Source organism: Falco naumanni, chromosome 9 (assembly GCF_017639655.2).
Source record: "Falco naumanni isolate bFalNau1 chromosome 9, bFalNau1.pat, whole genome shotgun sequence".
NCBI classification, from domain to species: domain Eukaryota; kingdom Metazoa; phylum Chordata; class Aves; order Falconiformes; family Falconidae; genus Falco; species Falco naumanni.
This window is the reverse complement of record NC_054062.1, coordinates 30,198,178-30,223,523: the sequence shown is the minus strand read 5'-3', so window position 1 is coordinate 30,223,523 and position 25,346 is coordinate 30,198,178. Positions and strand designations below refer to the sequence as shown.

General features: G+C 45.8%; 1 protein-coding gene across 2 annotated transcripts in view; it reads right to left on the bottom strand.

The window, feature by feature from the left end:
• MARCHF8 (membrane associated ring-CH-type finger 8) overlaps window positions 1–20,924 on the bottom strand; it is a 107,096-nt gene extending 86,172 nt beyond the window's left edge. The window contains exon 1 of one of the 2 annotated variants that reach the window (XM_040605377.1): window positions 20,730–20,924. The gene's annotated coding sequence lies outside the window, so the exon portion shown is untranslated. The remainder of the gene's footprint in view (window positions 1–20,729) is intronic. The other variant, XM_040605386.1, reaches the window with a different exon arrangement.
• Between the last annotated feature and the right edge of the window lie 4,422 nt (window positions 20,925–25,346).

Genomic DNA, 25,346 nt, shown 5'->3' with positions numbered 1-25,346 from the left:
GAAGACAAATGCTGGAACGCTGAACATCCGCCCTCCTTCTTCTTCCCCCAGCTTTATATGCCGAGCGTGATGTCCCATGGTATGGAATATCCCTTTGGCCAGTTCAGGCCAGCTGTCCTGGCTGTGTCCCCTCCCCATTCCTTGTGCCCCTCCAGCCTTCTCGCTGGCAGGGCCTGAGAAACGGAAAAGTCCTTGACTTGGTACAAACATTACCCAGCAACAACCAAACCCATCCCTGTGCTATTCACACCGCTCACAGCAAATCCAAAACAGCACTGCACCAGCTAGTAAAAAGAAAATTATCCCAGCTGAAACCAGGACACGTGGTCAGGATTTATATTACTTCCATAGATGTTAAGATGGCACATCATAAAGCATGCATGAAAGCTTTGAAGGCAATGCCTGCAAAACTTCTAGGTACCGTATTTTAAAAATAAACTACATTTATATGCATAAACAAGCAACAACAAGGACACTTCCTTAATGGAGGACAGAGGGAAATATGGGACTTACCAGCACTATTGAATCTCAGCATAAAGAGAAAACACAGAACCTCCCTGGGTTCTCCACACACCTGTTCAGCTGCATCTCTAAAGGAGTCAGGCTAGAGGAGAGATCAATGTGGGCTGAGACAGGAATATCAAAACGCAATAAACAATGCAGAAAAGGAAGGTATTTTCCCAAGAAAATATAAGGAAATGAAGTCCAGAAAACATCAAGCTCCAAGGAAAATATGCAAAGTAACATGTTCTGTGCTACTGTCAGCAATAGCTGAGCCAAGGAGAAGGAGACGTACCCTGGTCTGTATCCCCCTCAAAAATGGTTCTGGGCTTGCAGGCAAGGACATGTTACTACCATAAAGAGAACAAGGAAAATTATTAGAAAACACAGTTAAACACCTCTCATGATGACAAACAAGTCAAACTAGTTTTTCTACTGGCACTTTGAGGATAGCATGTGTTAAAAGTTCTTTGAAAGAGCTCAAGCAGCAGATACCCAATTCAAAGATGATGTGAAACAGCCCTCCTCTGGTAAAGGAGCCTGGCAGATGCTCTAATAAAGCCTGCCTTTGTTCAAGGGTGGCTTAAAAAAGCTCTAAACTTAACCCAGATGCCACTCTACAGCATCCCAAATCTGGAAGGTCCGTAACAACGCACACACTCCAAGCCTGTCCATATCAACTTGAAGCACATTAACTCCACAGCGCTAATTAAAGGATAAAAATTACACGGCTCAACGGACCACCTGCAATACCAAGTACAGACAGACAAGGATGCCAGAAAGCAATGCCACTCAACATAAAGCAAGTTATGACAAGCTCCACCGGACGTTTTCCACACCTAAATTAGCACCACGTGCTCCTCAATCCAGGGGTGAGGAGTTGGGCACCTGTGTAGAGGGATCCCAGCTTCGAGCACATAGAGGTAGGGGCCTGCTAAAAAAGCGCTCAGGGAATAAACGCTAAGGCAAAGGAACTGCTCCTAGACATTCCCTTCTCTTCAGGATTCCAGTGAGATGTTCAGGCCGTCCCTCACACAAAGTGAGGGTTCCTCATGACTATAGCACCTCTACCGAACAGCTGAGCACACCTGCCCAGGAGGTGGCAGATAAGGGCTCAGCTTCCTCCTCCCTTGTGTGTCGTTTATAAACCACACATGCAAGGCAAGTCCGAGGATCGCCAGTGCAGATGCTGTTCTGTTCACAGAAGAAGGACTTTCCAGCTCCTTTTTGCCTGGAAAACTGAAGCAATCATGGGATTGCAGAATAGGAGAGAGAGGGTATGTGCACCAGCCAGGTCCCATAGGCAAGGCAGTTATCTGCCTCTGAAGGAGGGACCCTATTCTCCTCCCACCCCTATGGCTGTTCACATACTATTCACTAGAGAAAAATACTTAAACAAAACCTCTCTTAGGAGTTTGGGCATTCAGCAAACTATAATAAAAGTTAAGCTTGTTTTCATAGCTGGACTCTTTAGAGATTTCTTTACTGATGCTGCCAACAGCCAATAAGCCACAAATACAGACTACTGCTCTTGTCCAGGGAGGTTTTCTGCAAACCTGGCTGGGGAGCATGGGAATACCATACAATGGACAGCCTGAAGCTCTACTGTTCCCCTTATTTATAGCCACATTGGTTCCTGCAAAATGGATTCTAGCCATACTGCCATTATGGAGAGTCTTCAGAAACCAACACCATTTCAAAAGACAAGAGAAGTCAAAATCCTGTCCTCAGAACCCACAGGAGATCTTAGTTCAGTGGAGCTAAGATCTCATCCACCCAACTAGTCCAGTTTTGCTTTCTCATGGCAGGCAAAACAGTAACTAAAAATGCCAGCAGGCAGCTGGAACCACATCAGCTGGGTCCTCATTACATTGCTGTAACCATGAAGCTGCAGCAAGAACAGTCAGATTCAAAGGAAACAAGACAGAGGCTCCGAAGGCAGCCGACAAGAACTGAAAACGGAAGAAAAAGCATGCACATGACTTGGGCCTGGTGGCTGGGGCATTCCCCTGAGCAGTGGATCTCCTGACAGCAACAGAAGCAGATAATTAGGTTCCCCTGGGTTACCAGTATTAAGCACATGAAAAGGGACAACTAGCAACAGCAGGTAACCTCACTATAACAGAAGCAGGTGGGCGACCACTTGAAACCCCACTTCCATAATCCACCCCATCAGGACCTCAGTTTCCCAAGTGACAAAACATGAACATAACTCAGCCATGAAACGAACCCAACAGTCTGTAAATCGCCAGATTGTTACAGTGAGAAGTGCCACTGGAAGGATGCAGGTGGAGGAAGCTGTTCTGTCATCCCTCACCTGCCACCCACTGCAGCTTCTCTGCCCATTAGGTATTCCAAAATAAAGGCTGAAGTGCTCTTTGACAAAAATTCTCAGCTAGACAAGGGCAAGTTAGCACAAATCATGGTTTCATGTCTATGGTTTGGTATCTACCAGAATCTAAAATCATGCAGTATGAACTGCAGATTTTACTAGGTCATTTACACTTCAGAAAGTCCACCGTATTCCCTTGCTACATGGCATATGCTGGAGAACTTCAGCAGAAGCTCTGGAGCTGTAGTGGCACTGGCTGCAGATGTACACAGGCCTTTCCAAAAGAAAAGCATCCTGAGGATGTATGTAGGTGTGCACACATGCTCTGCATTACTCACAGCAGGGGGAAAAAAAGGTAGCAGTCAAACATGTCAGTTGTTTTCCTATTTAAAGTACAATAAGTACTCTGGATTATAAAAGAATCTGTCTTTACATGCATGAAGGATAAACCCTGGAACCTGAGGCAGTGGCAGGATGATAGCTGCTAACAGAAAGGAACTGGAAGGTATTTCACCTCTGAGTCATTCTGGTCTGCCCCAAGGCTTCTTACACTTTTCTTCAACACCCTTAGCCCCTTTTAATGAGAGTGAGCTGCACTGCATAGGTCAATGGTCTGATAATCAGTTGCAGGGTGAGCAGGTTAAAAATAACAGATTGTTGCTGCCCAGATAATCCAGACACTGCAGCGCTGTGCGCTGCCGTGACATCCTGCCATGGAATGGATGCAGCCTGTGGACTTTGGGAGTCCTATAGCTGCAGGGTGGGAAGTGCTGCCTTAAGGCTTTGTGGATTGTTGTGGTGAACTCTGGTCTTCTGAAACTTCCCCTCTGTGCAGCATGAAGCCTGACCAACCCAAACAAGAACAGAAACCTGCTGAAGAAACCTCTGACTGCTGCTAGATGGTATAACATCTTCATCAGCTGGCTTACCTTCTCCTAGTGAGACTTGAAATAATCTATTAATGCAGATTTGGAATCTGTTTTTCTTCTGGAGGTCTTGATGTGAAATCTCAAAACCCCCTAAAAAAAAGTAATTTGGTTTTGGGTTTTTTGGTGTTTGTTGTTCTGAAGGTAACAGAAGCCTTCATCCAGTGACCTCAACAGTACCTGTGTGCATCTTAACTTTTCTTGCCTACCCTGACATTTCAGTTGCATATAGCTTATGCCTACTTCCTGTACGCTACATTTCCCATATTTGCAAATATTTCCAATCCTATTAACTTGTGTTGGCTCCAGTTTGAATTTTATTTGTTTTATTTTGAGCTTGTCCGGACTCCTGCCCTACTAATGTAGCTTACATAATTCTTTTCTAGAGATGACAGATGTGCATTTTCAAAAAGGATCCTGCATCTGTGTTTCGTTTTCTTTTACTGTAGCTTAATCAGTACTTTGTTAACAGCATTATTTAGGAGATGTTATCAACCCTCATGCACTTCACATGCATTTGTTAACTTGACAAACACATCTAATCAAGGAAGCTTAAGGGAGAGAAACTAGCACTTCTTTCCCTACAGTAACTTTCACATTTCAGGGTTAGTACAATGCTGTAAGTGAAAAGAACCGTTGTTCTAAGACCAGGCAGATATAATTCTGGATTATTGCTATTTATAGCTATGCCACTGCCCATATATCATGCATTGTTTAGTAGCTCAGCTGCAACTTCTCTCTTCATTATCTCAGTTCCTCCTTTCCTCCACCTGCTAGTGTCCTAAAAATAATCTGCTTCCAGACTTAAAAACATTTTTCTTCTAATTTAATTAAAAAAAAAAAGTTATTATGAAGTTGAAATCAAAAGAAAAGCTTAGAAAGGGAACAAGAGATCCTTCTGCATGTTACTCATGTTCCCTTTGAAAGCTTCTCAATGTACAGGAATATATAGCTGTAGTCTACACACAGTGCATAGAGAAACAGAGGTGTGTACCAGCTCTGGCTGACTCCTTTCAAAATAAGAATATGATTGTTTTTACAAACATAATACAACTCGACAAGCAAGTTGTTACGCTACAGCATCAATAAATAGTGGTCCCAGAGCTCTTAACAACCCCCTCCCCTGATTTCACTGGAAGCTGAGCAGGATCTGCACCTCTGAAAAACTGATACCTTGAAATCTGTCCCCTTCAAATCAAATCAGCTGCTAAGTGCAATTACCAACTAGCTCAGTAGCATTCAGAAGAATAAGAGTGTCACTTCCTCTGTTCTGATAACAAAATAATACAATCATTAGAGTCCCATCCAAAAAAAAAATTATTTTTGCCTGCTTATGCTACTAATAACAACTTAGCTGCATCAGAAGCATCAGCAATCATTCCTGATGTCCTGTGGAAAGAATAAAGCACCAGGTGGACTCCACACACAGAGGCAGAAAGCTTCTGCTACAGAGGCAAAACTTCAACTACATCAGCGGTCTGCTAGGTAACACACATTTTTAAGTACTCTCCTTGTATATTTGTTGATGAAAGTCTGTAATAACATCAGCAATAGTCCCTGGAACAGTCTCTAACTGTAACAAGCAAAAAAATAAACAGGTAATGCAGAAGTTTCAGTCTCTGCACTGGGAAGCCCTAATGGTGGGGGCCTGGAAGAGGTCAACAGCCAGGGCTGCCGTTTCCTCAGCCAGCAAATTGCTCTACCTCCTCCACTGCATTTTCAAAGCCATTTGTAAAGAGGGTACCACTCGTACTTTCGCCTACATAATCACCATTTCACTTCATCCCTTCACATTAAACATATCCTCCTGCCCCGAGGAGCCTCCAAGCAGACCAGGTCTAGCCCATGAATCACACTGCAAGCTGTGAGCCTTCACAGCCATGCTGCAGGCAAGATGCTGTGTCACAGCATGTATGGGACTTGCCTTGCTATCACTCCTAGCTACGATCACATCAAGTCTCATAACAAGCAGAGACTGACTTCCTGAGAAATTAATGCCTCCCTCCAGAAGAGACATTCTTCCCTCCAACTTGGCACTGAAGCCACCCTGCAGAGCAAAAGGCTGTCTTAATAACATCACTCAAATTACATTTTCCTTAAAGATAGGGATGATGACTTGCTTCTTCATAATACTCATCAGATAACAACATGCCACAGTACCATCCCTATTGCTACAGTTTTTCAGAAAAGCTGGTTTTCCTTCTTCGTTACTTGTTCAAAAGCATTGCATAGCAGTAGCCTACATGGATTCCATCACAGTCTGCACACTGGTGATGCAACGGTCATACAGCTTTTCTTTGATAACTCACAGAAATGGTTAGAGAGAGAAGTAGGTAAGGTTTCATACAATTTGAAATTTGTAAAGGAAAACCAAAAAAAGGTCAGATTACTGTAACACAGGTTTGGGAATGGCACACTAAGATTGCCACAGTTGGTCCCCTGCAATTGCAGATCACCCTGCAACCAGTGCAGAAGGGTCCACAGTACACCCACTGGATATAAAAAAAAACACTCCCCTCCCTCCTATTCATAAGCAAAAGCCAAACCAGGAAAGACATCAAGTGATATCAAGGACAAGGCAACACCCCAGATCTCCAGAATAACAGCAGATCTATTGGGAAAAGTGCCCACGTGATCATTATGACTTGGCAAAGCACTCCATATGACAATTGATGGTCTTTAAAATAAAATAAAATGTTAGTGAAGATTATAATCAAATGGAAAGATGGACATGCTAATACATGTATAGACCAGTGAAAGAAATCTGCATTAACATGCAGGCAAATTTCTAGCCCAGTACACAAGTCCACACGATATAATGTAACATGTATGAGTAAGTTATGATTACTTTCCATTCTCTACTATACTCTTTTTGAGGTTCATGAAATCCAGCAAAAAACTGCTCTGTATTTTTATCTTCAAAATTAATAAAACTATTAAAAGCAAATGCATAAATTTACATTGAAGACAATGAAAGCCTGTGTTTCTCAAACAGTATAAATATTTACAATGCAAGATAGTGATGAAACAAAACAATCTTGTCATTGTTTAGCAAGGACATTGCTTACATTCTGTATTGTACACAGATAATGATGCATTTTTAGGAAAATCCTGTGGTACATCACTTATTTTCCATTACATCAGAGCCTAACAGTTGTAAAGGCCATTTATGTACAACAGGCACCTACGCAACATTCTTCACTATTGTTTAACTGCTACCAGGCAAAACACTCCTCTTAAGCCAGAGTAAAAAGAATATACTATTGACTGTATGATTCTGTGTTTTGAAGAAGTATGAAATCATTTCTTCTTTGCCTGTGGGTGAATAAGAAATTTCCAAAGTGGTGCATGTAAGAATATATTTCTTTTGAATGATTTACGAGTTAAATGCCAAGTAACTCTTTATTTACTGGTTTAAGTTACAGCATATCTTTGCTCTGGAAGTCTTAATAAACTCTTGACTTCTGAATCATTATGACAAATGTTTAAACTCTTTCTGAGGAAACTGCTACAAGCCACATTCATTAGGACGATGAAATTGGAGCACCCAAATCCAGTGTCTTCAGAAGTTCAAGTATAGAGTAAAAGGGGCAATGTGCCAAGCATCCTATACCTGATGCTTTCACAAACTTGCATGACATGAGTTAATTATGTTTCCAACCGTAATTTCCCACATTTTAAAGCAAACTGAACTTTGGCTGCAAAGCTAGCTATGAAGTAATTTGCTATCCCCATAAAATTTAAAAGTTCAAATTTTAAATACAGGCGAATACTGTAGTCATTGAAGTAAAATACATTTTGGTGACACCTTTTTATCAGGAAGTATGTTCAGGCATAGCATGCCTACTTTATGGGGGGTTTTTTGTTTCCATCTTTTTCCATGCTGATACCTTCTCTATATATTTGCCAATGTCCAACAAGAACCCTCTCCCTAGAGGGCGAAGTGGGAAGGACCAGTAGCGCCAACTACACAAGAGCTTGTGCTCCAGGCAGAATAACCAGCTGGGGGTGTCCACAGCCCCCTAGACATAAATGCTCATTTTTTATTTTATTTCAAATATCACCAATACAGAGGTGTGCTCTCTGGCTGCAGTTCAGGAAGGCAAATAATTTAAGTTCTTCAGTTTAGTCACCTCTGTGCAATGGAAGGATAACAGTACTTCCACTTCCCCACTCCAGGCTGTTTGGGCTGTACAGATAGCTTCTGGGGGGGATAGTACTGTTCCTTACCATGGCAATGTACGGTACCTGGTACAACCAAGAGCACAGGCTGAAGTGATACAGTAAGACAAGCAATCAGAGCAGTAAACATCTGAGTCACTCCTTCAGCTTTAACCTGCATCCTCACCAAAATCAGACCTTGACTGGCGACAGTTGCTAGCCAGACAAACATGGTATTTCTTATCAATTTCAACATGGAAATTATGCTAGAAGAGCTTAAGAACCTATGTGTCACAGCATTATCATTACAAAGTACAGCTGCATAAAGCCTACAGACAGAGCCCAGGTCTGTGAACAGAATTAATTCCCCTCTAGTGCCAGAACAAGACAGCCTCTTCCAGCTGCAACTTGGTATCATGGGACACGTTGCACAGTTACAATGGCTGCATGTGCTCTTCTTATCGCAACTGTCCCTGGTGTACTTTAAAGGCCAGGCAACCCATTTCACAAGGCTGACAAACTGCTGGGCTGCCCTCATCCCAGCTCCCCACGCCACTGCTGACACCAACAAGCACTGGCAGCAGAGAAGCATCAACATAGTTTCCCTTCATTAGGGAGTTATTTCATCCGAGGATGCTGGCACGTGTACGCTGTTCTGCCTGTCCTCCCCCCACAACAGTACTCCGTGCCACCCGAAAAGAAGGGACTGGCATTACTGAACCCCACAGACAAGGCACTCCTTACTATGGTCTGTAAAAGGCCATTCATTTCTACCATACCTAAAATAGCCACTGGATGCGACTGTGAGATGAATACACAACTGTGGATTCCTTTAAACTGCTGCCTTCTTACATGGACAAGAAACCAGTGTCCAGTGGTTACATCCTCACTCATTGTCCTTGTTCTCAGTTCAGTAATTAAGTGTTGACCCTTTCTGTCCCATCCAGTATTAGTCCTTTTGTTTCTACAAATATTTGTAAGTTTAAAGATTTTATGAGAAGTTTAGAGAAACAGCACAAAACTCCACCAATCCATTCCTATGCACTTGCAAGATCTATATACGATCCTATTAAATCAAATCCATCACAGCATTCTATCACCAGAACTGCAGCATTTCTGAAGTCTGTCTGTCAGCCTCTAGCTGCCCATTGCCAGTCACCCACAGCCAGCTACAGGAAGCTGCTAAGACAGAGTGAAACACCCAGGTACCCAGAAATTGTGCCTGTTCATGAGAAACCCCATGAATTGCATACGTCTGTTGCTGCTGGAACGAGAGGCTTGCAGTGCTCTGCTGCCCTACTCTTCAATAACTTCTAGTTTTTCCTCCAGCAGATGCTTCAAGCAATCTTTGAGTATCTGATAAGGGTGAGGAGAAGCCCATGCCATTAGAGAGCAACATGCTGTGAAGACAAAAGATGGCTTAGAAGGAGCCTGGTGATAGCTGGGGCAATACGGTGGAATGGATTCCAGGATGCTGTCATATATCCACAGGGCAAAGAAAAGAAGTTGGTAGGGGAACTTGTCCAAACAAAGAAAGGCTTAAAATAAAATTCAGGATCATGGCCACGTCACTGATACCAATTGACATGTCACATTTTTCAACCCAATCACATTTATTAGTGGCTTTTCTGTCTTCTCCCCTAACAGATGCTCTTTGCTTTAAATTAGTTTAGACAGGAGCCACAGAGATGAGCCAAGTGTGCTAAACAAGGCCCATGTAATCCTGGTATTGTAAAATGGGAGGAACAGCAGTTTCTATCAGGTACCTGCTGAAATTAAAGGCAAGAAGAAAAAAAAAAATTTTAGAAGCTAAAATCTCATCAGTCCTGGAGGAAAACATACTCCTGGAAAGAGGGGGAGCATCGAACCTGTCGAGGCCACATCAGAATTTTGCATCAACTGCATTCAGAGCTGCAGTGAGATAAACCCATCTGACCCCACCCTGTTCTCCTTTACATTTTCCAGGACCCACATCTGCTGATCATGTGGTTTCCTTCTCTAAGTAGTTACAATTACAGTAACATTCAGGGACATTTGCTCTTCCAAAGAGCAGATAAAAAAATTACTACTACTACAGACAAATAATTTGAATGTCTGCTGAATTAGGCTGATGGAGAGATAAGGACATATTTCTTTATTAACCATTTTAAAATGGCAAATGCAGTATTTTTTTTTTTTTGATTGAAAAAAGAAAACTACTTCCTATTCCAAATGCAACAGATGCTAGAAAATCCAAGATAAAATCTCCTGTTTTCTGCTTGCTTAAAACAGTTGGCATGTTCCACTCCAGAGACAGTCCCATCTTTGGCACAGGCTCCCACACACGGGCTGTACAGCAGCATCAAGATGGTCATAAAGTATTTAAAGATGAAGGATATGAATTCAGCTATTTTTGAAGTGACAGGAATCCATAAGTGACCAAAACACTGCTGCTTTCTCCTTGGAGGACCAAATCAGTCCCTTTAGTCTCTGGGTGTTAGAGGAAGAAGCAGCACTGTGCTTAGGAACAGGCATGGTCTCCTCTGTGTCACAAGTGCCTGACACCATCCTTCTCCATCAGCCATGCTCTCTCTGAACAGGCGTAAAGCCTTGGTCTTGGAGCAAGTTACACTTCTTGTTTTACAGGGACATGTGCTATTCAGGGAACAGTACTACCTGGTGATGGCAAAGGCTCCCATTACCATCCTCTGTTGAAGAAGTCATTTGGTACAACCTGACATCACCTATATTTCCTGCAGAGTTAACACAAGTTTCACAGCTCAGCAAGGCCAGCTGATCTCTTACTGCCCCATCACAGACAGCAGTAGCCATCTGACTTAGACATGAAACTAGAAAGAGTGTAAAAAAGTATTCAGACCCCAATCTTTGGAAACGTTAAATATCTCAGCTGAAAAGCCTCCCTCTTCCTTGTTGGGCTGCTTCTGCAGCAAAGCCAGACAGTCGTCTTACGATGCTCAACCAATGTTACCTGACAGCTTCAAGCAGGAAACAACAACATAACACCTGTCAATGTTTGTTTCTGCGCTCATGGATTGTTTTTTTTTTTGGGCTGTGTGTTGGGTTTTTTTGTTTTTTTTTTAAAGAAACCAAAAATTTCTCTAGGAAGATGCCCACCAAGGAGGGTGGGCATCTTCTCTGCCTAAAAAAAAAAAATAAAAAAATACACTACTGGCAAAACTGCACCCTACAGCATTTAGCTGGGGCAAAGACTCAGCATGAATCCAGTGCAGAGTCAGTACCATCACCCTTACAGCACCTAGTCTCCCCCCAAAATTCCCTTCCAAAACGTTGATTCTGCCCAGTCTTTCCTGAATGGCAAAACAGAGATAGCACTACAGTCTCTGATCTTGCCCTATCTGCAGGTTATGAATTCGTTATGAATATTAGTTATGAATACTCCTCTAATTAGAGATCAACTGTGGAATTAGAGGGTGTATTATTTTTAGCAATCATCTGATTGAGCCGGAGCTGCAGTCAGTTGTAAATTACTCGCTGCTTTTTCTAAGACTACATTTTACACACCAACTTCCAATGCAACATTCAGTATCTCTTCAAAAGCTGTAATCTATCAGTCATCTTTGCAACGAAGAAAGAGGAACCAGCTATCATACAGCTGAGAATAGACTTCTTAAGTTCTTCAGTTTCTCAAAGTCTAGAAAGAATGGCAAGGGAGATGAAGAGGTCTGTAAAGGTACAGCTGCCTTCACACACCAGTGGTGAAGACACAAGCTTGAGTAACCTATCCCTTTGACAGCTGTCATGTTGGAGTGGCATCTCTTATAGAAGGAGTCGGAGAAGGTGCAGTGACAGCATACTGTGCTGGTTTGTTGCTCATCAGGTTAAAGCATGACAGCCTGCCAGTGATTTTCTTTTCTTGGCACATTCCAATGAAGGAAGAAGAAAAGGTTCACGGAAGAAAGGCTCATCTCAGACACTTGCCAACTCTCCTCAACTCACAGGGGTTGCTGGAGACTGAGGATAAAGAGCATCTCAGAGAAGCAGGTCTGTGCTGTTGTATGTCCATGTTACTGGCCTCAGTGCAACATGCAGTGTACAGTCAAGCTGCTTTCTACTCCCATCCCCTACTGACAAGAATTACTTTCAGATGTGAAACCCAACAGTTTCATCATCTTAGTAAATTCCCCGTTCCTGGCTCAGGTGTCTCTCATATGCATTAGTTAGATTACATCAACCACAAAGACCTGTCCATGAGCCACACAGGATACAGCTCAAAGGAGGTCAGAGATTGGATCATCAGCTGTCTTGAGTTTCTCCTCCCTTAATTCACAGAAGCAGCAATTCAGACTGTGTGACAAAGGATAAGTATATGCTTTGTGGGGTCATGTGGAAGGGAGGTAATACCACAGCACCAAGATGCAACTGGCAAATGTACCTTCCTGGAGCAGAGCATCCACCCTGGTGCAGAACCATCCCTGCAGCTTCCTCCCACAACCCCTGTACCTGGCATGGCCAGGAAAGACAGGCTAAGCCAAACCCATGCAGGTCTTAAACTGAAGAGCCTAAGTACAACAGCTACGGAAAACCCGAAAAGGCAGCTGGCAAGCAGTCAAGCAGCAGCTTAACCAACAGGATGCCTGCAGGGCACCACAGCCCTACCAAGTCGGCGCAAAGCACCTGCAGCACAGCAGTGAGAACATGTTGACTGAGAAACTTCCCAGTAGGCATTCAAAGATGGAAAAGAAAGACTGAACAAGTGTCCCAGCTGACAAGTAGAGCTCAAGTACACAGAGAAAGCAAACAACCGTAACAAACGTCTAACAGACACAACGGAAGATCACAGCCAAGAATAAAATGCATGATGTACCTAATTCCCTTTCCATATAAAGAACTGACCCTGACTCAGCTTCCTTGCTCTCTCTCAGGCGGCCGGACCACGCAATGCTATGCTTGCTTATTGTCAGGGTATCACTAACAAAGGAAAATGAGTGAGAAATCTAATCTTGAATCAAACGTGTTCAACAGCAACTGAGCTGGGATCCTTGCCTTGTGGTTGGAGAAACTGATACCAACATCACTAGCGAATAAAAGCCTAGGTCTGGTGCAGAGAGAAGCACCTCAGGGTCCGCAGAACACCAAATGCTGACCATGGGAGACTCTGATCCTGGGAAAAAGAAAATCACCAAATGACTACAAAGCGTGTATCTGACTTATCCCACTGCATTTGGTATGTATGTAGGTAGAGGAGATACTCCACTACATGCATCTCTGATACAGCTTTCTGAGCAGGGGTAAAAAAGCAAGGAGCACTTAGGCAACCCCTGGTACAAGGCACAGGGCTCTGGCAGAGCCATGTAGCGCTGCTCTGAATGCACAGCTTTGAAGCTGCATTTCTAATCTATCACTTGCAATCACCTGTAATCTGTCACACACCAGTAGGGAAGACTTGCTTTGCTAGAAACAAAGCCACACATTTTGTTTAAGACAGTAATCAGATGGATCAAGTAAGGTCAAAGAAGAATTTTGAACCTCTTGCCATTTGGAAAATAAAACAGCGTTGCAAACCCCAGTTTCTCAATGATTTGCCTGCAAAACTTCACACAGCAGTTTTCCTGCACTCCCAAGAAGGCTCATAAAAAGAATCTCATCTCAGTCCTTGGGAGCTGCAGAGCTCCACAGGTGTACCAGAGCAGGACTCCTCATACACCTGCCAAAGCATGTAGCAGCTTGTACAGAACGTGGAGACTTTTCAAGCCCTGCAATTTTGTGATGAAAGAAACTTGGTGAATATTTCTGCAACATCTGAAAGCGTTAACTCTAGCAGTCTCAGAAGTTATCCTCCCTGGATAATCCTTAGGAGGAAGGGTACAAAACAGCTGAACATGCTGTCACAGCAATCACAGAAACAAATACACAGCTCATGCAAAGGAACTGCTAAAAGGCAACATATAAAGTTATCATGCCAAAATCAACGAGGTATTTCAAGGCTACAGTGTTAACACACTGCATAAGAACACTGATGCATTTAGAAGGCTGAAATTTGATCTTGTTTTTATTAGCTTCTGCTTTGTTATGCCAAGAGCAAAGTTAAAATGCCCTTCCATCTTTAATCAAACACGCTATTTTTTTTTTGTTAGCTCCCAAGATCAAGCCAACCTGACAATACTCCTGTAATTTTACAAGGGAATCTCTCCTCCCTCCACCCCCTTATGTTATCAAACATTAATTTTGTGAAGAGCCTGCTGCACTGTGCCAGCTCTAATTTAGTAGCAATATTTAACCTTTTCCCTTCAGCTCTCAGAAGGCCTGGCAATGGAAGAAGGCCATCTCATGGGCAGACTGATTAGCACAGACTGATTTCCTACAGTTTGGCGTCCTGTGATAGCAGGCTTTGTAAGGGCCACTACCCACATGAACCATCCTGGGTTTAAAAAAGTGCTTTCTCCACGGGCTTGGGCGCGGAGCGAGGCTGCAGCTCCAGGCCATGACACTGCAATTTACAGTCCCTTCTTCCTGTGACGTCTAAATATTTGACATTTAGCCAACAGGTTCAGAAGTTACTTGCAGCGTGATTGCATAAGCCCACTTCCCCTTGGAAAGTTGAGCAAAAAAATTATTTTTTTTTTTGAAATCCAAGAACCTTGCAAAAAACGTGATACAGACAACAACTGAGTTGCAGGAAACTAAGGTGCATAGGTGAGGTAGCTTAAACCAAAAAACAGAGGCCAGAAGCACGAACAAGACTCAGATTTCCCGTCTCTCACAACAAACCTTCAGCTGCCACCGAACTTCCTCTTCTCTTCAGAGCTAAGCAGCTTGCTTCTTTTTCTCTTTGCAACAAGGACTTAGTGCAATAAGCGTTTATGCTGTTTGGTACAGGCAAACCCTCTCATCTAGAGATCATTTGCAATGTCAAAGAGCAGCAGCTCCTCTGCAAGTCTTCAGTCTACTTGCTTTTTTCTGTTTTGTATGCATATACGCACACACACACATTTTATACAAGCAGCTTCAATGTAAACGATCGGTCTCAGATTGTGCTTCAGAAAAAACACTGACAACTGTCCTTTCTTGTCCTGGCACTTACAGTTCAGATTTGGCAGGCAAGCTCTATGTGAAAATGACACTGAAAGCTATGGTGACAATAATCACGTTTTAACAGATGTTTTGGATGCAGAACTACCAGGGAAACTCACTTCATTTACCGGAAACAAGGAAAACCCAAACCCTACTGTTAACTTCAGAAAGAGCAGACTGCTCCCGTGTGTATTTTCCTCTCTGTGATCACCTATGGTAAACTATTACCTAGTGCTCTTCACATTGCTCTGGTATGTCAGACTTCACCAGGCTTATTAAGAACCAAAAAGCCACGGCCAACTTTCACTTTCTATCCATTGTAGCAGAGTTCATTATGCTGTTAAGTGCCAAGTCCCTTAAGAGCGGTTTGCTGAAGGAGACCAGGGGAAACCGGTGAGAAGGGGACAAAACCCACACTCAAACAGGGCAAGAGGCAGCATTTGCAAGAAGCTCTTGCTATAACGTGGCCCATGTTATGAAAGCATGGCAGAGCCCCATATTGCATCACTCCCTGTATTTCAATCCATCAATCTTCCCATAAATATATATATACACACACAGAAAAAGAAATATATATGCACACACCGAAATATGCCACATTTTCCATTACCCTTCCTCTTCTGATTGATATGCTCATAGTTACAAGAGATTGCAACAAGGACTGGCCTAGTAGTGAATCACCCTCAACAGCACACTACACACTACACTTTTACAACTAGAAATAGAGGGATCAGAGAGATTAATCCTCTCTGTCCTGGATGACATGAGGAGCCAGTGACAGTGAAAGCAAATATAAATAGGCAGAGAAGGGGCTCTGTCTTTCTGCAGTTCCCTTTGGTTTTGAAGGAGGCTTACCCACCAACAGATACCTTAAGAGGTTGTTATGAATGAAATTAAGCAAAGGCGTCCTTTTTATAAGCCCTGCAGTAAGTGGGAGAGGAGGAGCTTTCATTAATAATTCCTGTGACACCGCCTTCCCTCTTCCAGAAAGTTAAAGGCCGGGCTCAGCCCCACTGCAAAGAGAAGCACTGATGGAGGCAAGATTGAGGAAGTATTCAGTCAGATATTTAATTAGTGCTATAGGGCAGGCTGTACGTAGCGAGTCGGTTGCTTAGTTGGGTAGTTAATACTACTCAAATGATCCTCTACAGGCAAAATTCACCCAAAAGCCATGTCTAGAAGTCAGAAACCTTTGGTGCTAGGAGTCATGGCAATACACGGACCCCCACTGCTGTCGCCACACAGATTCTTGTGTAATAAGAAAGCAGAACTCAAACCCCAACTCTGGCGACAGGAGCAGAAGCACGTCCCCCCTCCTCAAGCGTCACCAATGGTGAAGAGTCATTAGCAGTAAGTCTGAGTGACAAATTATTCTGGTTATTAGAATCAGCAGATCAGACCCAGGGGAAGCCTACCTGTTTATTAACAAGTGTTGTTTTTTTCTGCAGATACTCTTCCTTGCAGGCTCAGTACACACAATAAAGAGGAACTGAAAGGCCTTTTAAAAATAAAGTACATTTGAGAGGAAGGGAGGGACAAAGGATTTGTAGGCTTGTTTTGAAAATTAGCAACTTTGTGTGTAACCTTGAACCCTTTTCTTTCTTTTTTTCTTGTTTTTTGTCAACCTAGATCCTTCTATCTTTCTTTCCTTCTCCTCTGTCTTATCCAAATGACCTCTTGATTCAAAGAGGAATGTTTCTTGTCCTATGTCCAGGACATAACAGAAATTGAGCTACCTGCTCAAGGAAGAACAGCAGCGGGGAATATTTTATTCCTTGCAATGAATGTCTTATCCTTGATGGTGTGTAAACACATGATCTTACTGAAGCCATGGCCAAACTGGGGGGCAAACTCGCCCTCACTGGTTTTCAGTCACTGGTTAAATGACATTTCTAAATCCAATACCTGGTTTTCCATGGAGAAACTCTGGCACAGTTGTTCATGACCAGCCTCACCTGCAGATTGGACTGGTGACATGTATTCTGTCCTCCTGATGCCTTTCGAAGGACACAAAGAAACTTTAAGGGGCAGATATCAAGACATACCTAACTGATAAATAGGAATTACCTACCCTCAAAGAATACAACATTTATATTCTATATTGATTCTGGCCACATATTCTGCAAGGTTTACAACTGGGATCCTTAAATGAGTCTCCAGTGATAAAGTGCTCATCTACTGGTTGACTTGATTTCATCAAACTATGGAAAATTTCAGCCACAATTTCTAGAATCTTTTAGTATTTTCCACTTATCCAATGTATACCTGGCATCAAAATTTCCAACACTGTTTTCAGTCAAGGTCAATCAACCATGACATCCTGCCAGGTCTCTGGTTAAACTAAAGCCGTGCTACCAAGCTCCCCTACTTGCTGGCAGGTATCAAAGGTGAACTCCAAAGAGGTTTTAATTTTTAAAAATAGAGAAGTAACAGTTATTTACATATATCTTTGATCTAAAATGGCCCATAACTGATAACCAGCTGGGCACATAATAAAGGCCAGCCTTCCCCCTAGTCCCTGGGGAAAGAAATTGCAAGCAGTAGAAACTGCTAATGGTTGAGGTAACCTTTGCTGTTTGTGAACTGGCTGGCTGGCAATGATTTACATTTAAGAATAACGCAGCTCTTAAAGCACATCTTTAATTGCGAAAAGACTGTGCTTTCAAGGGCTCTTGTCCATTTACCTACCCCAGAATCAGTAAGCACAATATAATCTGCTATTTGGGGTTTTAGTGCTTCACATGAATTAGTTACTTTGATAAAAGACCCCCCAAAATAGTGTGGGAAGCAGTGAGGAAGGTTCTGTTTTGGAAATGATGAGTTCTTTGGACAAGTGGTGTTTTCAGTAAAAGCCAGATAACAGAACTGGTAAAAATGGCCCTAACTTTGTGAAGAGGGTTTTGAGGACCTGGAGCTGTGAAGCTTCACAACAAAGTCCACCCAGCAAGTTTAATACCAACTCTGCTATGTCACAGCAAGCTTTCACCAAATCTTTGCAGTCAATGCACAAGTCAGCAAAATAGAAGTCACATTAAGTCCTGCAGGGGTTCTGCCTCACTATGGGAACTAATACAGTTTACGTGGCTCACTCAGCTCCTGCAGCAGCTAGCACTAGATGCACCAGAAGAAGAAATGGAGCAAGCACTGGACAGCTTGTTCCCCAGGAAGATTTCCCCTCTAATACCTTATGCCCTAAAAGAGAAGTTTTTTCCAGACTTGAAGTTTTCCATTCCATATAGCCCTCTGCAGCTTTGGTATTCACTGTCTGCCACATGCACACACAGTCCAAGCACAACAATGTCCAGGGCTCCTGCAAGCTCCTTCCTCCAAAGTCTGTTCATTTTTTAAAGCAGCCCAGCTACAGCCTCTTACAGAACACTAGTTAGATACTTCTACAGGATCAAGAGTTCCCTCATTTTTGGGGGAAGAAGGAAGGGCAGGACCAGAGCAAACTAAAATCAAATAACCCCCACCCCCAAACAACAGAAAAGAGACACTCCATTCCTGTTTTCATTTTTCCTGGCAAACGGCCATGCTCACTCCAGTCTTTACCATTTCTGAAGTTGGCTATGAGTCACATTAGGGCTGACTGCTTCCTAGATGTATGGCACGAAAGACCCATAACAGGAGACTCGTTTTTCTTAGGCATCAGAATCAATTCAGGACTTGCAAGAACCATCTACCGCTCCTTCCCTGAGTGGCATTACTACTGCGAGCTGCCACACTCCTGCAATGATCTGCCTGCCTCACTAACACCAGCGTTTGGAAGACCAATAAGGAAATTGGGCTGGCAGAGAAGAGACTTCAGTATGTTATCCAAAGTATGTGTGACAGCCTCAGGAGCAGGGAAGACTGAGTCCTTTCACCCTTGAACATAGAAGAGTTGCTGGTCCAAAAGGTTAGACCTAAAACAACAGAAGTTTTATGTGTTGTTTTTTTTTTTAAATCTCATTGTGAAAACACATAGTTCACCTGGCATGCTAAATTAATCTATCCTTGTTAACACTTAAAAATGGGCAAAAGCAGCAAGGAAACAGGTGGATTTTCTAGCACTGGAATCATAACTGGCTCATCTGGACACTCCACCAGTTCTGGCCACATATCCATACACTGAGTCATGAAAAGGCTTGCCGCCTCTCTTCCAATACTACACCCCAGGCCAGAAAGCTGCTTTTCAACTAATTTACCTCTACAAGCAAAACTGCTGACTAGGGCTAGGTGAAAGCCATGTTAAAAAAACAACAAAAAAAACCCAATACCGTAACTACAAATATTCAGTGAATTGTGAATTTTCTAACTTCACATCAGACTGTAACCCAAGTCACGCGAAGTCCCCAGCACAGGAGCAGTTGATCAGACTACTGAAGTCCTATCGGTTTCACCAACCGTAGCAGAATCAAATTCTGGGGAATGTCTCACTTTCTCTGAGCAGCTAGGGCCTTGCTCAGGGCAGTCTGGTACCAAACCGTTTGGGCCACAGTTGAGAAGCTGTCAACACCTGTCAGCAGGTATTACCCTGGGTGCTGGGCCATACCCTTGAGCCAGGACCCTCGATGTTTCCATCTCCAGAGGCAGACTTAGCAGAATTTTGCATGAGTGGAAATCATCAGCATTGATAGGTTTCAAAGAAAACAACTTAGGTTTGATATATAAGCATTTTTCCAAGAATACTTCCGGAGTAGTGTCAGATGATGCTGAAGTTGAGCCAGGGATAGCCCTAATCAACAAGTTTTCAGAGGAAGTAAGTTATTTCAGCAGCAAAAGTTCACAGAGTGCCGCTGCTTCAGCTAGTGTTACTGTCAGACCAGCAAACCTCTTACACACCCATCTTCCTTCCAAAATCTCCTTCCACCTTCACTCAAGCTCTACCTAAATGGTCCCTTCCATGCTTATGCTGCTAGGTTATTTCACAACTCTGCTGTGCCCTGCATCCAAGCCCTCTGCCAGCTGCAGCACCTGAGCCGTGTGTCCCCTTGCACTGCAGTCTGAAACAAACTGATTTTGCGTTGGCATATTAAAATCCTAACTTTGTTCGCACTTCCAGCATACTAAAATAGGAAAAAAAGCATTACACCTCAGGACAACTCGAGCATTACACTGCCAACTAGCTCCAGGAAGCACAAAGGGATTCCGACTATTTTCCAGTCTGCCGTTAAACTTCACAATTTGTTATGAACACGCTGCGACCAGCACACTCTGGTTAGCAGTTTTATCCCTGGCGTGTCTCCACTCCACATCGCAAAGCGAACGCAAATGCGGGTGCTCCTCCGCAGCGGAGACCCCGCGCAGCCCCGCGCCTCCCCGCTCCCGGCGCCAGGCGCACACGGACGGGCTGAGGCTGAGCAGACAAAGCCGGCGGAGGTGGGAAAGCCGCTTACAGCGCATTAGGTGCCGTTGCCCCGGCTCTCCGAGCAGCGGCTCCGCCCCGGCCGCCCCCGCCCCGCGGGCCGGCGACCGCGCTCCCTCCGGCCCCGGCCGACGCGTCACGCCGCTGCAGCCGGTCCCACGGGGCAGCCACGGGCCGGGCCGGGCCGCCCCCGCGCAGCCGCCTGTTGCTGCCGGCGCGGCTCCCGGCGGCGCCTCACCTGCGGGCGGGCGGGCCCGCCGCCAGACTCCCGGAGCCAGGTGGTGTCGCGGGGGCGGGACGAGCGGCGGCCGCAGGCACCGAGCGGCACCGCGGGCGCCCCGCCCGGGCCACCCCCGCCGCACGGCCTCGCTCCCCGCGGCGGCGGCCCCGGCCTCCCCTCGCCGGAGGAAGCGGCGGCGGCCCACCCTACCTTGGTGCCCCGCGCAGGGCCCGGGCCGGCGGCTCCTCCTCCGGCTGCGGCGGCTGCTGCTGCCCATGCCCGGGGCCGGGAGGCGACGCGCCGTGGCGCCGGGGACCGGGAAGCTCCTGCCGCGCCGGGACACCGCCGGCTCTCTCGCGCGGCTCCTGTTTACCTCGGCTCCCCGGCCGGCCGGGCTGCCTGTCAGCGCGCCGCCCCGCCCCGGCCCGCCCCCGCCGCCATGGCCCGGAGGAGGACGGGGAAGCGAGGCGCGGCGCCGGGGACGCGGCTCCCTCCGGCGGGGAGTGCTCCGGTGGGCAGGGCCCGGCCCGGCCCCCTCCCGGCCCAGCTTGGCCGGCGGGCGGGCGCGCAGCCGCCCCTCCGCCCGCGCCGCCCGGCACCTTCCCCCCGAAGCGCGGGGCCGCGGCACGATGCAGGCGGGGGCAGGCAGGGAGCCGCAAGGAGAAAACCCCCAGCGCAGCGGGTGCCCTCCAGCTGTCCCGAGTTCTGCTCTCGCCCATACACACCTTACAGTCCTGCCGTGAACAGTTGACGCTAATGCCATTCCCGAGGGGAAAACGGCTTGCCCTTTACAAGAATTAGAAGAAAATGGCTAAACTAACTTCATAAGGTGCCATTTAACTTTCTTAAAATGTATGTATGCTGTAAGCCTGAAGATGGCTCACAGCCACTCTGATAAAGTGTTTTTTATTAGTGATTCACCTGCCTGTATTGGTTTATCAGCAGAAGACCACAGAATCATAGAATCAATTAGGATGGAAAAAGGCTTCCAAGACCATCAAGTCTAACTGTTCACCCAGGACTGCCAAGGCCATCACTAAGCCATGTCCCTAACCACTGCACCTACCCATTCTTTAAACACCTCCAAGGATGGTGATTCCACCACCTCCCTGGGCAGCCTGGTCCAATGCTTCATCACCCTTTCAGTGAAGAAAGTTTTCCTAATATCCAATCTAAACCTCCCCTGGCAGAACTTGAGGCCGTTTCCTCCTGTCTGTCCCTTGTTATCACACAAGAGACCGACCCCCACCTGCCTACAGCCCCTTTCAGGCAGCTGTAGAGAGCAACAAGACGCCCCCTGAGTCTCTTCCTCGTCACCCCCAGCTCCCTCAGCTGCTCCTCATCAGACTTGTGCTCCAGACCCTTCCCCAGCTTTGTTGCCCTTCTCTGGACACGCTCCAGCACCTCAACAGCCCTCTTTGCAGTGAGGGGCCCAAACCTGAGCACAGTATTCGAGGTGCGGCCTCACCAGTGCCGAGTACAGGGGGACAGTCCCTGCCCTGGTCCTGCTGGCCACGCTGTTTCGGACACAAGCCAGGATGCTCTTGGCCTCCTTGGCCACCTGGGCACAGTGCTGGCCCATGCCCAGCCGGCCGTCAGCCAGCACCCCCAGGGCCTTCCCCGCCAGGCAGCTTCCCAGCCGCTCTGCCCCAGCCTGTGGGGCTGTGTGGGGCTGCTGTGACCCACGGGCAGGACGCGGCACTGAGCCTGGTTGAACCTCATACAGCTGGCCTGGGCCCATGGGTCCAGCCTGTCCAGACCCCTCTGCAGAGCCTGCCTGCCCTCCAGCACGTCAACACTCCTGTCCAGCTTGGTGTCATCTGCAAACTTACTCAGGGGACACTCAATCTCCTCATCCAGATCATTGATAAAGATATTAAACAGAACTGGCCCCAGTACTGAGCCCTGGGGAACGCCAGTAGTGACTGATCACTAGCTGGATATAACTCCATCTACTACCACTCTTTGGGATCAGCCATTCAACCAGCTTTTTACCCAGCACAGAGCACACCTGTCCAAGCCATGAGCAGCCAGTTTCTCCAGGAGAATGCTGTAGGAGATGGTGTCAAAGGCTTTACTAAGGTCCAGGTAGACAGCATCCACAGCCTTCCCCTCATCCCCCAGGCAGGTCATCGTGTTGTAGAAGGAGATCAGGTTCGTCAAGGACCTGCCTTTCACAAACCCATACTGGCTGGGCCTGATCCCTCAGTTGTCCTGCACGTGCCACGTGATGATGCTCAGAACAATCTGCTCCATCACCTTCCCTAGCACCGAGGTCAGGCTGACAGGCCTGTAGTTCCCCAGATCCTCTTTCCTGCCCTTTCTGTAGATGGGTGTCACATTGGCCGATGTCCAGTCTTCCGGGACCTCCCCAGTTAGCCAGGACTGTTGATAAATGATGGAGAGCGGCTTGGGGAGCTCCTCTGCCAGCTCCCTCAGTGTCCTCGGGCAGATCCCGTCTGGCCCCATAGACTTGTGCCCATTTAAGTGGAGCAGCAGGTCACTGACCGTTTCCTCCTGGACTGTGGGGACTTCATTGTGCTCCTCCTCATCCCCATCTTCCAGCTCAGGAGGCTGAGTTCCCAGAGGGAAGCTGGTCTTACTGGTAAAGACTGAGGCACAGAAAGCGTGAAGTACCTCAGCCTTTTCCTCGTCTTTTGTGGCAGTGTTCCCTGCTGCATCCAATACAGGGTGCAGATTCTCCTTGGCCCTCCTTTTGATTCCAATGCGTTTGTAAAAATGTTTTTTGTTATCTGTTACGGCAGCAGCTGGCCTGAGCTCTAGCTGGGCTTTTGCCTCTCTGATCTGCGCCCTGCATAACCTCACAACATCCTTAGAGTCCTCCAGAGGGGCCTGCCCCTTCCTCCAAAGGTGGCAGACTCTCCTTTCTCCCCGAGTTCCAGCCAAAGCTCTGTCCAGCCAGGCCAGCCGGCAGTGTCTTTGGGCACATGGGGACAGCCTGCTCCTGCGCCTTTAAGACTTCCCTCTTGAAGAATGCCCAGCCTGCCTGGGCCCCTTGGCCCTTCAGAACTATCTCCCAAGGAACTCTGCCAACCAGGCTGTTAAGCAGGCCAAAGCTGGCCCTCTGGAAGGCCAAGGTAGCGGTTCTGCAGATCCCCCTCCTTACTTCTCTGAGAGCTGAAAACTCTTGTAATCTTGTGATAGCTACAGATACAGAGGAGACCAGAATGAGATCTTCCTAGGTACCATGTGTGCAGCCTGTTAACTTCAGCAGTGCTGTTACTTCCAGCCACTGGAATGTCAAAACAAAATATCCCAAGACTTAAGCTTCCCTATAAAGACCTGCTCCTTTAGAACAGCTACATCCCATTGCTAGGCTCAACAGAGGGGCTTGATTTTTGAACACTGCTGCTAGATGAGGAGAGGCACTGGCCAAATCGGGGCCAAAGACCACACCTTCCTTCTCAACTTGGTTGATGTAAACAAAAACCTAAAAAAGATTTACTGGCCTGCAGCAAAAGAAAAGGTAGGATTATGCAAATTAGCTGGGAAAGATACCCATAATGTACCACTTTTTTCAGGGTTCCTCAGCCCTATAACCAACCCCCTGCTTATGTCTGTGGCACAGGAGCATTGCACCCTCTCCGTGGATGCACTGAACTTGGAACTCAGAGATGAAACTGTATTCTGGGAGTATGGTCAAAACTTGGGAGTCTAGCAGGTTGAAATGCCCTTTCGATCCTCAGCAGCCATTTGCTTCAGTCATGGCATACGAGTACCTTTATGCTGGAACAGCTTCTGATTTCCTTGGCAAAGACACTGCTCTAACATGTTCTCTGGGCCCTTCTCATGACCGCCGTTACATCAGAACATCACTGGCTTAGTGGAGTCAGTATGGTGTAAACAAAAAGGTCTGAGTACTAGAAGGACGCTAATGAAGTTTGCCCATAGCTATATCTGCGTGCCATAATCTCTGTTACTATTTTACACTTCATTTTGCAAGTAGATATGCTGGACTAGGTGAACTATACTATCAAGGTGAATTATACAGGGAAAAAAGCAAAGTGACAGTTTTATGAGAAGGTGCCAAGGGAGATATTTCCTCTCTCCAGACATGGTACCTATCCCACTTGGGAATAAGTAAAAAAGAACAGGAAGACATGCAGCCTTGCTGAACTGTTTCCGTCAGTGCAGTGCAGACAAGAAAGCAGACAACATTAAGAGGAAAAACAGAAAACAAGGCAAGCTCCTGACTTGACATGCAAGTTCATTCACTAAACCTAGTCAAAGTTTTTCATCTCCTGTGCCTGTACTTTTCATGTCAATAATTTACAGGACTCCAGAAAGATTACATATACCCTTAGAGAACAGTGAGAAAAGCATACAATCATTAAGGTAACCCCTCAATGCAGAGTACAACCACACACTACAGAAAAATGACACATTGCAATAGATTTCAGAGCACAGAGAGGCTGGGCTGAAATCCTGTCGTTGCATTTCAGAGTTAGGACCCAGCACACCCATGTAGTGAAAGTGGGTGACCACCAACCACAGTGTGTCTTCCTGGGAAGACGAGGGTGTGCCTGCAGCTCCTCTTCACTCCTATGTAGACTGCAGTTAAAAAACCTGGTACTTAGATCATACCCTTTCACAAGATAGGGTATGGTAACATGCATATGTGATGAGAATCATGTCTTCTTGAGACACAGTGTATCATAATGCTGGCTTGTAAAAACAACCAGTTTCCATCCTAAGCTGCACTGCTGGCTTACCTAGAGGCCACAGGGATGTCTCAGAGGAGGCTGTTTTCTTCCTTCATACTCGCAGTCCATTTTGTGGTGACTTTTTAAAATTATTTTTCAGGCT